Genomic DNA, 6,000 nt, shown 5'->3' with positions numbered 1-6,000 from the left:
CCAGTAAATCTAGCCATCATATCAACATGTCATGGGAGCTGGAACTCCAGGTGAAAACCTATACTAACACAGGAAGATATCCTGTCCACACAGAAAATAGCAAGGTCCATATTTGGACCCAAGTGCCAAGAGCTGTGAGGCTGCAGCACTATAACATCCCTGAAATTAGGATTAATTAAAGAAGTAAGTGGGGAACTTGAAAAGTAATTATTTTACTATACATGATTTCCTCACTACCCATGCACTGTACAATCTTTCAACTTTATCAATTACTTTGATACAATTTTAATGTGGCGATAAAGGGCATGTACAACACCACTTAAAACTAGTTTTGTAGTCATATAAACCAAGTTTAAAAACAGCCAGATGCATTTTGTAACATTTTCCAATCTATACTGCATTGTGGAATATAAACAGAGACCAAAATTAGGAACTACATTCTAGAGAAGGAAACTTGCTCATTGGCCTGCTCATTCTGAAATAGAAGACCTTTATGAAGTACAGATGTTGTGATTGAAAAGAACTGACCTTTTCAATGAAAAAAAATCAATTTTCATTTTAGATTAGAACGTAGTTTTATTAAAACTATACAGGCTTTTTGTTTTTTTCATTTCCCTTGATTTTGTTTGTATCTTTTAGACCTAAGTAATACATAGTGGCATCAAAAAGGCAATTTAAGTGTATTTCCGATATACAATAAAATAGTGCACCTTCAATTTGAAATGATTCCTCTTAATACTGCTTCCTATGAATTACAATATTTTATAATAACGCATATGTTCCACACTAATAATGAAATATTACTTATTTCAACGTGTTTCTGATTATAATTACAGGTGAAAGTCTAATACTGCTGTGTCTTAAATTATATCTTCGTTGTTGCTGATTGCTTTTGAATCTTAGATTTATAAATACATTACCAGCTCTACCGATTAAGCAGTCTTTGAGCAGTGTAAATCTGTTTTTTACTCTTAATTCACCATTGCCTTTCTAACATGTTCCTGATCTGAAGTCTTTTACCTAGTGAACAAGGTTAGCTCTTTCAATTGCTATATATTGTCCCCCATTATTCATTTTCTATGTAGCAAATCAATTGTGACAGCTAAATTTTGACAGTACAGAAAATCTAGCCTAGGTCATTAGAGTTAATATTATGTTTCTTTGGCAATCCCTCATCATTTTTGGGCCTCATTGACTATTTTTCTTTATAAGATATTAAGTATTCAAACCTCATTTACATCCTTATTTTTCAATTTGCTGCCGCAGTAGTTTAATTTATTCCATATAATTTCTTTTTCTGAGGGGGACATTAATCATTGCCCTGTACGTTTTAGTGCCTCTGGGATTTTTTTTAAATCAATAAAATAAAGGCCCCTCCTTCACTTGATATGATAAAACATTTTGCTAAGGGATATCAGTTTTTACTGTGCTGGTGTCCAGAGCATCTTGTTTTATTTTATACCAACAACCAAGGCCTTCAGCTGTCATTACCCAGGCATGGTTTAAATGCAGCCAAACATTTGATCATTGTAGACGGACGCTTTTCTGTGACTTATTTTCAGAATATATGATTTTTTTAATAGCTGATGCAGGACAGCCATGTGTGAAAAGGGGGGAGGTTGTTATAGAGATTTAACTATCCTTTACAAATTGATTCACACTCCAACTGCACACAGGGTCCAGTAGGTAAATTACCAGGAGGACACAATCTTAATTTCCCCTCTAAATAATATTACTTCATTGTCGGGTGCTGATCGGACCAGTCCTCTCATTGCACTGTGATGCCGGGGTCTGTGCTGCTGAAACATACTTAATCCCAGTATGATAAAGTAAATTAATCCATTAACAGACATGATAATTGTAGGGCAGTTGAGATCCAAGCTTAGATTGAAGTTGAGATCCAATTTTTATTTAAACTTTGTTCCCAGTGGGAACAAATAATATTATTATTATTTAGATTAATGTCATGTTCCAAAAATAAACAAAAAGGAAAAAATAATCTGTATCAGACCTTAACATGTCCGATTATAATTCTTTTTTGCCATTACAGTTTAAACAGAAGATGGAAAAGTACAAGAAGAGGCTGATATTTGCATTGATGTGGTTGGCGTTCTTGTCTTTTTGCTGTATATAACCTCTGAAAACCCCTGAACAATACAAGAAAGAGCTAATGGAAGTCTTGCCCTAATCTCTGTGCTGACAGGCCGCGGTCATCCGAAATGAAAGAACAATGGTGATTGCTGGAAGGTCGACACACCTGGTTTATGATGCCTTAGAGTGGAGCACAAGTGAAAATGTGAGAACTGTTGCTTTTTGAGGCACACGGTGGGGAAAATAGGGTCCGCGACAAAGCTGAATAAAAAAAACAGCTCTGTTCCAAGTTGCTTGCTCACAAATTAGCAAATTAGCCCTAAATTGTAAACACTGATAATACTTCACCCTCTGCAAAAAAAAACAACTTCCTTCTCAATGTATAGTAGGAGACTCTTACCGTATTATGCTACTGCTACTGTATGTGCTCAGCTCCACCTTGTCGTGTTTGAAACATGCTGATTTTACACTTGCAATTATCATTATAATTACTTTTAACTTTGATGTTTTAAATATAAGACACATATCTCTTCCATGCTTACATCCGGAATAAACCTAAACTGGGCATCTGAGTTCACAACAACTGTGCAAACGGTATTTTAGGACTTGTGCTATCTAGCAGGACACCTCACGAGACACAACTGTGCACTGAATTCTTAATGTCTAATGAGTAAGATTCTTGATCTTGAGCATCATAAAAATGATACAAGTGCAATTTAAGAACCTCCTTATCTCACTGGCAAGAGTTGTACATTCCTGAGAAACTGGTTGCAATCAGGGTCTCTAACCTCTAACCGTTTTTTCTCTCTCCACTTTTCTATTGTGTTTTCATCCTATTTCTTTCATTTTATGCTTGGTTATTCCGTAGCCTATTGGTGTATTAACGCCTAGGCTTAGCTGAAACAGCTCTTAGGAGATAAGCCCCCAGGAAGATGTGGATATTTTTTGTTTGCAGGATCTTTCCATTCTTGTTTTGAACTTGTACGTTATAAAATGTAGATGCTTTTATAATATTATACCATATTTTTTTCTCTTTGGCATGTACTGGGAGAACTTTACATATCTTCATATAGCATCAACTGGTTTCAAAACCTTGACCTTCTCGTACAAAATCTGCACACTCCAATACATAATGCAGTAGGCTATAATACTTTGTGCTTGGCTGGTCCCAGGCTGTTTAATCACAAGGAAAAGACCCTGTGTCTCACTCCATAAACCCCACAGAATAAGAGGAAGGGTGTGGGGGCACAGTGTCACTTGTAAATCCCAAATTAAACTCAACTGCCCAAATCTTCTATGCATAAGGAGACTACTCTCTCATTCCCCTTCTCTCAGAGTGTGACAAAAATCAAGGAGTGTCCATACAGGACACTTGGTGTAAACTAGGTGTCAGATCAGTAGAACTGTTACAGTAAGTCTGTGTAAAACAACAAATGTTTCTGGATATCATATAGTAATTGAATTATATACAAATGCAGTATAGTATATAAGGCTTTTTTGCTTTAAATGTTTCACAAAGATAACAAAGACAACTCTATGATATTGTTACTGTATTTATGAGGCCAGCAACAAATGCAGGCAACTTCCTTAAACTTCTCACATCCTTTAAAATAGCAGATGTTGTTTAACAGTTGTTATATACACCATTCATCTGATCAAGTATGTGTGGGAAGAGTTAAGACTAATGACATAGCGTAAAAAATATTATTTAAGTCATTTTTTACAGCTAAATGTTGACAACAGAGACAAAACGCTTTGATCTCTCTACTAACAAGGTATAGCATGAGTGAGCACAATGCTGGACTTCACTGCAGCCTTACTACAATGTGTCTCAGTGCTGACCTGGGTAGACCACCCTCTACTGAGGGAAAAGTGTAGTTCAGTTCTGGAGTAGTAGAAATTGCAACTTGTTCTTTTCCACAAAAACCTTCATGCAGGAAATCCTGGCAGATGGGCATTCAGTGAAGTTAATAAATAGAGTAACACTCTGTAACTGTGACAATGTGTAAGAAATGCATGAAATAGCATTTGCGCAAAGTGTACCCAATGATGGTCATATACAGTAAAAAGGTATATGACCATGTGCAGTGAATTTTTTTTTCAAAAATAAAACTCAAAGAATACACTTTGACAAAATATAACATTGCAAAATTACACTTAAACTGCAAACATTTTTTAAAACAATAGTTTTGATCAAACGTCTAAGGATTATTCACTTATAATTATTAGAATGATTAAGTACTTTAGTGTGCTAAAAATGTATGCAATTGTAGACACTGACAGCTTTAAAATAAACATGATATCATTAGGTTATTTATTGTATATTTATTTAAAACCTGTAAACTAAACACTCAAGCATGATTGATTTATCTTCTTCTTAACAGTTAATAACTTGTATAATTTCTTCTGGAACTGGTTCATGTTTTTTCATGGAGCCTAAAAAAGGACTTCCTAAAATTAATACTGCCGGAATTTGAGCTTGGTAAGGAATATTGCCTCCTTTAAGGCAATCTGTTCATTAAGATAATGTGTTAATTCCAATTAAAGTAACATTAAAATAGTCTCCATAAAGAGTTTAAGTCAGCATTTTTTCCAAACTTGTTTCCTTAATTACATTGTTCTTCTTTTGTCATTAAGGATATTAAAAATTCATTAACAAGAATAGTACAGCAGTACAGTAACAAATCAGCGAAACTCTGACTTCATGTTGTCAAAAGAAAAATACCATTACCATAAACTTTCAATTTTAAAGAGTATAGTTCTTATAAACCATACTACTTGAGCAACAACAGGTTACTTTAACTTAGTATACTTCATATTTTTAAAGCAAAGCCTTGATCTTCATAGTGCAGTAAAATACACCTGCCGGTTTGAAAACACAGCTGTAGTAAGCTAATGAGCTGTTGTAAAACACTGGCTGAATTGTTCTGTATGTTGTCAAATCAAGCATATGCTGGCAATTTCTTTTTCAAACAAAGATATTTCCATGGAAAACATGAAAATGCCACAATAATTCTTTTGTCAATCTTATTGCATATTGATTTGTTCTGTTCAAATGGGTTTGCAGCTAATTGAAACAGATGATTATATCCTTAAAGACTGTCACATCTAGAACACACACGAAAGTCTGTGAATTACACTGCTCTGAGAACAGAAGCATTGAGATCAATCCTAGTTATATTTCTATATGGGCTTCTTTGGCTCAGTTAGCTAGATTACACTGCCATGTTGATTGCATAACTACATTTTTTTTTATAAAACTTGTCTAGGGGTCACCCATGCCAATCCTAGAAATCCTCACGATTTCTATTTCTTTATATTTATAAGCTAATATCAACCTCCGACGTGTTTATACTTTATATCTTGAAATATTTAACATTTGCACTGAAACTCTATTTTCCTGGTCAGGGCCCAGTGAGTATGTATAACAATTTCATTTGCGCTATAGGGTTTTTTTTTTAGCATTTTAGCTGTTTCAATTGAACACACATTTGAGTGGATATGAACTGTAAATTTTATTGATGTAAACCTCTGTTCTGTTTGCTTGTAGCATGCTAGTATCCAGCTTTCTTTCCAGAGTTCTCCAGCCTATGAGCCCCAGGTGTTCCCCTGCAATAACAGACTGAAAATCAATTTTTCTAAATAAAACCATTAATTCATAAGTATTTAAAAAAACTAAAAGTTAGCAGATTTTATAACAGCCTGGTAATCAGTCAATTACTCTTCCTTTTATTTTCAGATAAGATGTGCCTTAACAGTTTGGGCAGAAATAGTTGTAATGATAGCAATACTAGTGCTGATAAATTACTACAGTAGTTACTGTTTTTTTTTCTGTGTCATTAGTTATAGTGGTAGTGTGGAATAGTAGGAATAAAAAATAGCTTTAAGTTAAATAAGGGATCATCCTGT

Source organism: Lepisosteus oculatus, chromosome 4 (assembly GCF_040954835.1).
Source record: "Lepisosteus oculatus isolate fLepOcu1 chromosome 4, fLepOcu1.hap2, whole genome shotgun sequence".
In the NCBI taxonomy this organism is placed as follows: domain Eukaryota; kingdom Metazoa; phylum Chordata; class Actinopteri; order Semionotiformes; family Lepisosteidae; genus Lepisosteus; species Lepisosteus oculatus.
The sequence above is the reverse complement of the archived record's forward strand: the minus strand, read 5'-3'. Positions refer to the sequence as shown.